Source organism: Larus michahellis, chromosome 2 (genome assembly GCF_964199755.1).
Source record: "Larus michahellis chromosome 2, bLarMic1.1, whole genome shotgun sequence".
NCBI lineage: Eukaryota > Metazoa > Chordata > Aves > Charadriiformes > Laridae > Larus > Larus michahellis.
This window is the reverse complement of record NC_133897.1, coordinates 77,144,469-77,156,896: the sequence shown is the minus strand read 5'-3', so window position 1 is coordinate 77,156,896 and position 12,428 is coordinate 77,144,469. Positions and strand designations below refer to the sequence as shown.

General features: G+C 37.5%; 1 protein-coding gene across 3 annotated transcripts in view; it reads right to left on the bottom strand.

The window, feature by feature from the left end:
* The window catches only part of LYRM4 (LYR motif containing 4), a 90,115-nt gene that overhangs the window by 76,212 nt on the left and 1,475 nt on the right, over positions 1-12,428 (bottom strand). The window lies entirely within an intron of this gene.

The window sequence follows — 12,428 nt, the reverse complement described above, 5'->3', positions numbered from 1 at the left end:
AAAAAATTAATTTGGAATGCATAACACAAAACCTACTTTGTGCATATAACAGAGTACTGAATATTATTTTTAGACATTTGGGATTGTAAATACAGTGCCTTTGGACAATACATGAAATGTTTCAGGAAGCTCAGATACAGACTACTGTGATTATGTTACCAGAGGCTCAGAAAAAAAATAAATGCAGGTTGTTTTGTACGGTATGAATGCTACCTAAGGCAAAGAAAGTCAAGTGAACTAGATCTTTCCTTCTGTATTTTTTCTACTTAGTTAGTTACAGGGTATGGAAGTCTTCACAAGCCTTACAGATGATAACACTAGCACAAAGCAAATGGGGGCTGAAAACCCCAGCCTCAGCCAAGAGTGCAACCCAGAAGCGCAATGGGTACAAACTCTGGGTGTCACTTCATCCCCACAGGAAATCAGATGCAGCTTCTTAGCCAATAAAAGAGCAGAAGCAACCACGGGTGAACAGAGACAAGGGCTGAAGGGAAAAGAATATTCTGCTTGGCAATGCTGAGCGACTCACTCACAGACCCACGTCAGAGAGGCAGTATTGAGGGGTCGAGGCAGGCACAGCTGATCTTCATCCACATAAATGACATGGCATAATGTGCCAGAACTATCCACCACAGCTTTCTGCACTGTACGACTCTCCACCCCTTGCACCTCCCAGGTGCTATCAGCACAAACAAGCATTGAAAAAAGCCAGATCCTCTGCAGGCTAGTTATGGAACAATATGCCCACAGCTCTTATCTTTGGAGCATAACAATGATCAGCTAAGACATACCTGAGACTTCTGTTAGCTCCAGTAAAATAAATTCAGTTTCTCAAGATCTCTATACCCTACATATCTTTCTAGACTCTGGAAGTAAGATGTGAATCAAAGTAATACTAAATCCTAAGTGAAGTAATACAACATTCTTGAAAGCTATTTCACATAAAAGAAAAAAAAAAAAAAGGGTTACACCCATTTTCCTATTATTTTTCCTACAGTTACTCTAAAATACAATGTAGGATGGATGATCTGCCAATTATGAAGCTAAGAGTGTCTACCGGCCAAAACATTTCTTTTGGGCTGTGTATGGCCCCTACCTCTAAAACTGTGGTGCATGCATTTTTACTTTCCAAACTGCAGGTCCCAGCACACAATGCAATACCTTGATCTGACCAGACTCTCTCTATATATATTATTATTATAGACATAATTTTATATATAATTATACATATTTTATATGTAAGTTTTTATATAAAAAGATATACAATTATATAAAAATATAATATATATTATACATGACAAAAATGAGATTAAATTTAACACTTAAGCTATGCTAGTCCAGTGAACAGAAGTCATTCAATAAACCTGCTGACATATCTTCTATGCACTGAAACAGTTTAATCTAACCACTGTAACAGAAAGGGAGGTCAGAAATATTCAGGAAGACAAAGAGAGAGAACAATTTTCTTTCTCCAAGAAGAGAAACATTGACAAAGTAGTGTCTTTTAATCTAGTCTAGCCTAAGTATGCTAAATTCAGATGTTAAAATTTAAAGGTGAAGATAAAGCTAAGGGAAAGGTCAGCAATTTTTAAAGAGTTTTCCAGTCAACCTCTTAATATTCTCTCTCTGAGGCTTACACTATGAAGAAAAAAAAAATCACCTTATTCTATTTCTGTAATATATAATCTATATATATACTCTTTGAACAAGAGTTAAGTTCACACTGGTACATTAATATATCACAAAAGGCTTTGCAGTTTAAGCCAAAAAATGTGTTATAAAAAACTTCAGCTATTACTTAATAGCTAATTAAAAGTCACAAGAAAATATTCACTCACATGAGTGATGGTAGCACATTTTGTCCTTTATGTGCAAGTAAGAAAAAAAACCCATACAGCAAACACCAACTCCTTTCCCTCCCATAAGCACATGGGTGTAAGGAAAAGTTCTTCTCAGATAACAATTACTCTAAATGTGGAATTAGCATCTGGCTTAAAACCCAATAACTCAGATGAGTACTGGCTAAGGTTACCGCATGAGATATTAGAGACGAAAAGAGGTATGAAGAGTGGTCTATTTATCATAGCAATGTTTTCAGTGTAACATTTTATGACCAGGGCAGATTACCTTCCCTTTGACATGCGACAAGACCTTCCATTCCCTAGGGCAGCAGAAAAGGTTTCCAATCTCAGAACAAATTACCCACAGAACTTGCAGAAGTGCCAGGTCCCTAGCTAATGGTAGCAATAACTCGCATTGATAGAGAATTTCTCCTTCAAGGATTCCAACAAATTGTTAGGAAATAAAACCCTACAATGAAGCCTCAAAATCCATATAGGTTAGTAAGTACTGCCACTAGTTCACAGAACGAGGAGCTCTGTTTAAGTATGTAAGTATAGTATACTTATTTGACCAACACCACACCACTGCAGCTGGTAGGACTATGTTCATCCTATGCTCCCATTGCTTTTGGAGGTGATTGTGAAGGTGCCACCACCAGTTTGATAAATATTAATCTTCACATTCAAAATCTGCAAATAATAGGCAGCAATTTTTGGTATAAATTGCAAACTGAAAATAATAAATGAACAAATTTAGTAAAAAAATGTGCTCAATAGCTCTGGAAATCAGGAAACCTGTCTACCTGAAATACATTTCTTATTATTGTTTTGTAAACAAAACACTTGACCATTTATTTTAATATTGTAAATTAGTCAGATCAGGGAAAAATCATTATGAGTGAGACATCTAATTTACTTTGGACAGTGATAAAACTACTTAAAATCAATCAATAAATGTTCCCCCCTTCAAAATTAGTTTACACACAAAGACCATTAATTTGAAAACCTATTTGCTAATTTCTTGGACTAGAAAACATCTGTGATATTTTAGATGAGTCAAAGATGTTTTCTGGAACTTCGTAGCAGGTTAGTTTCAAGGCAACACAACACACTTCTATTTGACATACTTCAAGCTATAAACTTCTAGGTCGTACTGCGGCTTGTACTATGTCTCAAGCACTTCATTTGAGCTGTATTGACTTTAAAACATTTTCCTGAGAAGGAAGCAGTCTGATGTTATTTAAGTAAACAGAAACATTGATTACGAGGGGAGGCACATTTTGATGAATGAATGAATTACTGTTTCACGAAGAATTCCATTAGTGATTCAATCCAAAACTTGACGAAATGTGATGGCTTGTACCTAGCTCCTTCTACTCTCTGTTCCCCTGTTCTTAACTGTGATTAACAATGCAAATAAATGATAGCTTCTGAACCACACACTTCTCCGTCCTGCTACATTTAACTCTTTCACCGATACTCTAACAGTCTACAGAAAAGTGTTCAACATTCACTGAATGCAAAACCATCAACAGTGGCTATCCACAAGTTAAACTGATTTTCTCCAACACCCAGGCTCTGAGGAAACCTGTGTCCACATTTCTCCTGCTTACGCAAACAACGAACAGATGTTTACATCTGCCTGTGACTGCAACTGAGCATTGTGATAATCTGTGCATTTGTTGGGAGAAACAAATAATGCCAGTAAATAAACAGTACCAAGAGAAAATACCATGTAACCTGCAAGCAAATACCAGTTGACAATAATCGTGTGCTGTGCAAGAGAAAGATGGAGACAAACCTGTAACGACTGACCTCACAGAGTACAATAAATTATTCCCATAGGCACTTGAAATCAGAGATCTAAGTTCCAGTATGTAAGCTTCAATACCATAACGGATTAGTGATTATTGCCAATCTATTAGAACTGATAATAGCTTCAGGGAAAGACTTTTTTTTTTAAACACATACTTTCCCTGGCAGCTAAAATAAGACAATCTTACTTTTATACAAGCTAATGATTTAGAAACAGGTCTTAGATGGTTCCAGACAAGGATACGCCAGACAAGCAAACTCAGAAGGACTGTCAAGACATAGCAATGAAGTTTGTGGAGAATCTGACTGCTCTCATATTCAGAATCCCAAAAGACATTTTGAATTTCATGCTGATTTGATGCAAAATGTTCATCGAGGTATATTTACTTAAATACTAATTTCTTGCAAAGTATATTAAAAAATACAGCTAATTATGTCAACTTATAAATCAGCATTTGCTAAATTTAAGTTAAACATCTTTTGATCTAAATGCTATCGAGTTAAAAAAAAAAAAGCAGCACTGCAATTAAACAGAGATTCATTTGTAACAAGATTAACACACCTATCGTACTTCCTCTAGCTTCCACAATGGCTTCACAGCTTGCTTTAAACAGGGCTTTTTGAAAAAGAACTACTGAGATGGAGCAGAAGTGAATTCCTGACCTCTCAATATCACCGCATTCATACATGCATACACACAGATAGTACTTACTTTGTGCATAGGCTTCTCTTCTTTGGAAGACTTAAATGTGATTTAACCAATTGCTATTTATTTTAAAAGGTAGAAAAATACATATAAGCAGCAGCTTTTCCCAAGACTTTGTAACAAACACGATGCTGAAGAAAAATCTACTCCAAAGTATTATGAGCCTCTGAATACCAGCCAAGCCTGCAATTTAGCCATACACAGCACAGGACCTTCAAATTTTCCTGAAGAAAAATGTAAAGATTTTATTTCATGCACATTCTGCTAAAGAAGACAGAATCTGAACACAACTGAATTCTTTCAGTTGTGACTGAATTATCAAATTAAATGTTCAATTGTGTGTTGCATCCTGAGAAAAACGTTGGAATTTTATACAGGGTTCAGGTGAAAGGAATAGAATAGAATAAAAAGCAGAAAAAAATGTAAGGGAAAAAGGCCATATTCCATAATGCCATCCTAGTCAGAATGATTTGTGGCATCTTCATTCTTAAGGAAGAACTATAATATCAAGAAGAATCCAAGAAAAATATTCCTCACTGAGGACATCCTCTGTACCAAGTTCTGTGCAAAACAGTCATGGAACTGCTGTCCCAAGTACTCACACACACAAGAGAACAATCAAGCAAGTTTTCTTTTCATGCCCATTTCTCTTGGAAAAGTAGCCAACCATGTATAATCTAGGACTGTACCTTCTTGGTCAGCAAACCCAAAAAAACACGGGAAGAGCTTTATCAAAGAGGTAGTTCAGACAGCATCTTTGCTATCTGTTGCTGCAGCAAGTGGTTCTAAACATTGCCTTATAGACTGCAGGCATTTTTTTTGCAAAATTATTTTGATTTTTTTTGAAATCCAGAATGTTGATCTTCTAAAGAATACTTCAAATAATAGCCTATGTCTACCTTGTCTTGAATAATTCTTGATATGACAAGGTCAGCATCTTTTCATCATGGGCAGCATAAAAATGGATACAGTGAGGATCTAAATGTTAAAGCCACATTCATGAGTAAGGAAAGGAGGAGGTGAGCTAGGAGAGCATTTTCAATACTTAAAAACTATTACTACATTACAAAGTGTTTTTCATTTACCAGAAATCACATGCATATATCTGTTGGCATGAATCACTGTCAGAGGCAGTAATTTTTCTATTACTCTAATTAATTTTCAAACAAATTCTACTGGTAATTAAATCTTACATAAAAAGAAAAACGGCCCTGTTCTACTGTGCTACACAAAGAACATAAATAATGTCTTGGATAACAATCACACCAGATTTACTCAAGTTGGGTGCCTTTACTAAAATAACATAGTCCATTAATCAGTCTTTTGTGGAAGCCCCCACTCATTTGTCTTCCAACTATAAAATTTCAATTTTTCCAGAATTCTGTATACCACATATGTGCTCCAAACTCTTCCTCCAATTTATTACTATTCAAAACTCCTCTGACAAAAAAGAAAGGAAGTCAAGAAAATTACATCAAAAGCAATGCATAGATATCCTCTGTTGTTTAGGAAGAACATAATTTTACAAGGGTGAAGCGAATGTAATTGGAAAATGACAATCACTGTCATTTTAATCCAAGAAAGCAACTCCTAATCAACATGATCAACAGAACTTTGATGGAATGATTTTCAGTTGGGAAGTGTTACTTTAAAAAGAAGAACCCAGAACATTTGGCAAAATTGTTTCCATTTGGTTTAAAATTTATTTTCAGTGAAGTATGTTCTAATGGTATCTAATGGTTATGTTCTGACGCTTTTGGAACAGAATTCTTTAGTTGTCTTTCCAAAATATTTTATATATAGAATACTGAAGTCAAATGGAAATACTTCAATACTGTCAGACCCAAAGTCTGACAATCCAAAATCACGTCCTTATGCTTCCTAGATTTTCCCCAAAAGTGCATGCATTTCCATGTTTTACTACAATTCAGAGCGTAATCATGTCAGTCCTTTCCACAGTTCCCATCCTAATCATCAGATTGAGATCCAGAGCTCTTAAAATACTAACATCTCTATTCAAGCATACCTGATTCTCATAGAATAAGGCCATATACATAAAAGACCCTAAAATAACATAATAATAAAATAACACATGCAGTGCCCATTTGCCCACAATTTTAGGTGATACAGCTGCCAGGCCAAAACAAGCACCTGCAACAGCATAGGATGGAAACCACCCCACAACGCGGGCTCAGAAACACCACAGCTGCTTGCAGCCCTGGTTTTTTTGTACTTTTCAAGCAGATTACAGAGATAGTCACATACTTATGTGGGAAATTAACTCAAAAACTCCTCAGAACACAGCCAGCAATGACAAAAGAGAAGGAAAAATAAGTTACCTACTTTCTGTGCACAACCAAGGAAAAAATGGATATTGTAAAACTTCAGTCACCTTACTCCTACAAAGAAATCAGACAGCTCTGCTGGACAGAGCTGACAATTTTATTTTTGCCCATGTTTCTTAGCTCAGCTACAAACTACCACTTTGGACAGAATACAGTACTTTTATGACATGGCATGTCTCTATTTTCTCATTATTGATTTGGATTTTTTTTTTTTTAATAAAATAAATGACCATTCAGTCTTTTTTTTTCTCCCTAGTACACAGCAACATGATACCAAGAGCTGACAATCTGCTGGCAGATCTTGTCAATCACAAACTTCATTGGGAGAGCCAGCGACAAAAAGGCTTATTCAGCTTGGATAACTGTCACATGTATGATTTTTATGTGGTTGTTAAATTACCTGAGTGATAAAAGTGCAAAAAGAACCAGTTACCAGATTCTATATACCGGGGACTAAGAGTAGAGTATATTTTTCTGTTAAAGTGGCCAAATACGGTATGTTGGGAGGAAGGAAAGAAACCCATGGTGTGAATTATGTTGTCAAAAGAGTTGCTAGGAGAATCTTAAAAGCTTTATGCCTCCTTGAAGAACAGTTCATTATGCAAAACAGGTTAACCCAATCTATACTTGTGCAAAAATCCAGCCACCCTTGTGAATGCTCTGAACTGGCACCCGTGTGTATCTGACAATTCCCACAGCCTGCTCCTTCCCGGGTTCGAGGAACCATTGAGACAGGCACCATGCACAAGCGGACAGCCTGAATTGCTACGGCAGTAACAACTTACTCCTGGACATCCTCTTTCCCACTGTTACAGCAGTAGGAGAAGGCACTTTCTGAGCAGCTCCCCTCCTTTGCATGGGCTCATTTGGCATGGACAGAAGAAGCCTTTGCTGAAATCCAAGAACATAAACCCCTCAGCCCATAGCCCATGAACAGAAAGCTCTTGCAGCTTGCCAAGTCGACCTAGTTGATCAGCCCTCTTTCCCAAAGGGATGGACTACAGCCTAGACTGACATGCAAAGCAACATGAAAAAAGTTAGTCCATTAATTGGACAAAATGAAATCTTATCCAAGGACAATGATTTTACATCGTATAACCACTCATACAAGTTTCTACATCAGGTACGCTCAAGAAGACCCACAAAGGTCCTATATATTGAATTAAGTTGCGACATGTAAGAAAGCTTCCAGGTCCCATACATAAGAACAGAATCAACGAACAACCACAGTATACTGATTGTGCATTCATGCTCCACCAAAAGTCCACCTCATGCCAAGTGACACGAGGTATTAAGCAGCTAGATGCAGCATCTGTGCCCAGCTGACAAGAAGGAAGTAAAAAAGGTTGCATTCATTCTCAAACAAATAACAACAACTCTCAGACAACTCTGACACTACAGATGCAATAAAATTGCGCAACAATCGCGTTGTAAGAAAAACATAAACACCTGGGAGATGGATAAAAAACAAAGAAGGCAGAAAGCTCAGTAGGATTTAATACAGACATGAAATAATTTTTCATGTTCCTTCTTAAAAAATAAAGAATTGGAATTCCATCTGGGAAATTAGAGGATGAACACTTTTTTTTTATATCTCATGTTAAATTCATGTTCAAAGAGTATTCTATAGCAGTTTCGCATCTTTCTCCAGAGCATAGTATCTAAGAATCTTGCCATTAAGCATGCAGAAAAATTAAAATAACAAAGAGTATGCCAATATACTGCTATGTCCCAGTTCCTCACCTGAGCCTAAAAAGTTGATAAACAATCAGAAATGGTGCATTGCTAAACCAGACCTCTTGTCCAAATGTTCAAGGATGGCTCTTTGTTTATTTTTGTATTTAATCAGGAGTCACGATCAATCTTTACATAACAGCAGCTGTCATCTGACATAGTTCCTTTTTCCATTTTCTCATTTGCAAAAAGCAGACTAAATCTTGCATAGGCAGCAATGATCATCCGCTTAGTATTTTCTTAAACACAGATCAGCTTATTTTTTATGTATACCACCTCTATACATACAGAATACCTGGCCATCCGTGCCAAATTAAATGACACTATGAACTTTTTTTTCAGACCCATCTGAACTTATGGGAGTAGCAATTCATTGCCATGAAGAAAAAAAAGTAAGCATTTTATTTTAGTGATTATTATCGTTCTTTACTCTGATTTCACGCATGCAGAAGAACTCAAACTGTAGAAATGTAAGTTCTAATGTTAAAACTTTGTCTCAATAAAATTTTAGATTAAATTCAGATATTAAGCTTAGTGCAAAAACACAGGAATCACAAACATTTTTTTTCCTGAAGGACAGCTTTAATACCAAAAGACTAAACACACCTGAAGAACATGCTCTGCCCTGTATAGTGGAATCCCTGAATTTTTACCTCATAAACTTTCATTTTAAACAGAAAAAGCCATATTTATCATAAGCACCTTGCAATTTTTAAAATGAAGATTTTCTACATGTTGATAAAATCTTTCAGAGAAAGACTAAACAAAATCTGTATGAAGCCTAACAAAGACAAGTGCAAGGTCCTGCGCCTGGGAGGACATAAAGAGCCCAGCAGAGGCTAGGATCTGTGTGGCTGGGGTGCAGCCTTGCCAAGAGACTTGGGGGTCCTGGTGGACAACAAGGTGAACTTGAGTCAGCAGTGTGCCACTGCAGAACGACGGCAAATCAGATCCACAGGGGCATTACTAGCAGAGACAGACGTGATGATCCCACTCTACTCAGCACTTGTCAGGCTGCATCAAGAATACCATGACCAGTTCTGGTCCCCACGATACAAGAAAGATGCAGACAGACTGGAGAGGTCCAAAGGAGGGCCACAAAGATGATCAAAGAGGTGGAGAACCCACTCTATGAGGAAAGACTGAAGGAGTTAGGTCTCTTCTACCTGGAGAAGAGGAGGCTCAGTGGGGATCTCATCACAGCTTTCCAGTACTTAAAGGGCAGCTACAAAGAGGAGGGAGGCACTCTCTTCGCAAGGAGAGGACAAAGGGCAGTGAGTACAAGTTGCACTGGGAGAGGTTTCACCTGGACATAAGAGAGAACTCTTCTACAGTGAGAAAAATCAACCACTGGAACAATCTGCCCAGGGATATGGTAGAGTCCTGATCACTGGAGGTTTTCGAGATGCAACTGGACAGGGTGCTTCATAATCTCACCAACCGTTCCCATGAACGGTTGCACCAGATGATCTTTGGAGGTCCCTTCCAACCTGGGCTGTTCTATGGTTCTATGTATCCCTAAAATCAGATCAACAACTATATCGTTCAAAGCAGGAAAACTGGCACTGAAAAACCAGTATAACTTTGCTCGGTTTTGTTCTTAGGTTAGCAGAGACTTGCAAGAATCACATTTACTAGTTGTCTTGAAGGACGTGTCTCAGATGAAATTGCATGCATTCAATTACCGTGTTTCCAATGCAAAACCTGTTTTGACAAGTTTCCTTCCCTGATCCTTCTATATTCTGGGTAGTTTTATTAATTAATCAAATAATATTGCACATTCTAATAGAAAAATCAAATTCCATTAAAATGTGATTTACACAGACAAGAAAAAAATATATAAGTAAAAATGCAACATCCGCCTGTTAACAGAGAGGATAATGGATAACTGAAACAAATACACAATAAATCAAGAAATACCTTAAAAAAACAAAGAAATTATTTGCAGAAAAATTCCAACAGAGAGACTTAAAGCTTCTGCCATAGCTCGTAACTACAAGGAATTAAAGAATTAGAAAGGAGACCAGCTGGAAGCATGTCATATGATATTTCCCAGAACTTATTAGCCAGTGTTAATATCTTTATAGGCCAAGGAAGGCTGGAGACTTGGAAATCACAGTAACGTTGGTTAGCTAGAATCTCTGGATCTTATCCAAGCCAACCTCCCACTTGAAGTAGGCCCACGCACAACAAGGTCAGGTCAGCCATGGTGCTGTTCAGTTAAACCTGTCATGAAAACCTCCGAAACTGGAGATGTCAAAATCTCTCAGGGTGACCTGCTCCACTCCTGCACTGGCCTTCTAGACAAAACTCTGTTCTACTAGATTCCTGCACATTTTGACCACTGAGCTTCAGTCCTGTTAAACAAAAAAGGAACTTTAAAGTTCAGATTATCCTCATTTGCAACCAGATGTGTTTTAACAGCTTTCACAAGTTTATAAATTCTTTTGTTTTCTGTACCAAAAGAGAGACACAACTTAAAGCCATTATTTAAATCACAAATTAAATTCTATTTAGAAATTATCCCTTAAATCGATTTACTTGAGACTGTGATCCAACACGTTATAAACCATCAGAGGATCTACTTTTTGTCAACCAAGCAGGAGAAAACTCTATGCTCATTAAGAACCACCTTTTTGACTCGAAACCTAACATCTTCCCTCTTCGCATATTGATTTTCCTCCAGTACAAATCACTTTCCCTTCCTCAGACTGTCTGCATGGGTAATAGGGCAGAAATGAAATTACTTACAGTCTACTAAATTCTCTCTCCCTGCTGTTAAAAACTGGCCTATGTATCTGGGCCTCCAAACACTCCATAATGTTTACTGCAGGATTCTGGAAATGCTCCTGTGTGTTGTTATTCTGAAGGCTGTCAGTGGTGACCTCAGTTACTTTAAGACATGAACGTTATTCTTCACAGTTAAGGCACTAAAAGTTCTTTAGGGTGGTAGAACAAAATTTTGTACTACCAGATGACATATAGAATATATCTATGAGGAAAGTCACAAAACAAAAATACTGGCTTTTCCATCACAATCTGTACATGTTTAAGAGAAAAAGCACAGCAAGCAAATAAGGAGACAATAACCAGCCGATCATACTCCAGATGTGCACTTAAAAATATGCTGTTTGCAATAATAAAACATTCTGAAATTCTCTAACTGAAATCATGAATCAATAAGATTAATCTTTAATACTTCCTACCTTGCTACAAGTTGGTTCTTCACAAAGTCATTACGTTTACTCCAGGTTATTACCATATCACATTACAGCAGTCCTGAGGACAAGGCAGGACTGCTTATCTTGGCACAGAAGAAACATGCAGGGTGTCCATTTTAGCTATGGGTGCAGCATAAACACCAATGCAGAATTGTTGTTGTGGTTGTTGTTGACCGTTTCTTGCTAAAAACTGCTATTGCTTTTAGTGCTCACAAATACACATACACCGCAAGGTTTTATACAGTTGCTGATTTGATAGTATCTAAGGTCAGGCCCATCAAAACCTGAGATCTTTCCTTTAACGAAAGGGAAAACTTGCCATGATATGGTGTCAAAAAATCAGATAACCAAGGTAAACATATATCTTATGATTTCTATCCTTTAAAATTTGCTAGTATAAAAACACTAAAAGAAAAAGAATTAAGAAGTTTTACATTGTGCTAAGCAGAAAACTCACTGATGCAGCTATTGCTGTGTGATAGTTAGCCTTGCCTTTGAATGCCAAAATCTCCATAGAGCCAAGATCCCCCAGGCACCTACTTCATTTTTGGGTGACCTGGGGAGGGGGGCTGGGCTCTGGGTACGCTTTATAGATAAGAGATGAGATAGATAAGATCTCCCCAGTCCCCTGTGCTCTATCAGCAAGGGGCTGGGCAAAGGAGGGTCCACATGTGGTCTGTGAGGCTGGTGCCACCACCGTGAGGTGGTGCTAGCTTGCTCCCTCTCACTGCTGTGGACTCAGCTTCCTCACTGATCACTTCTCATC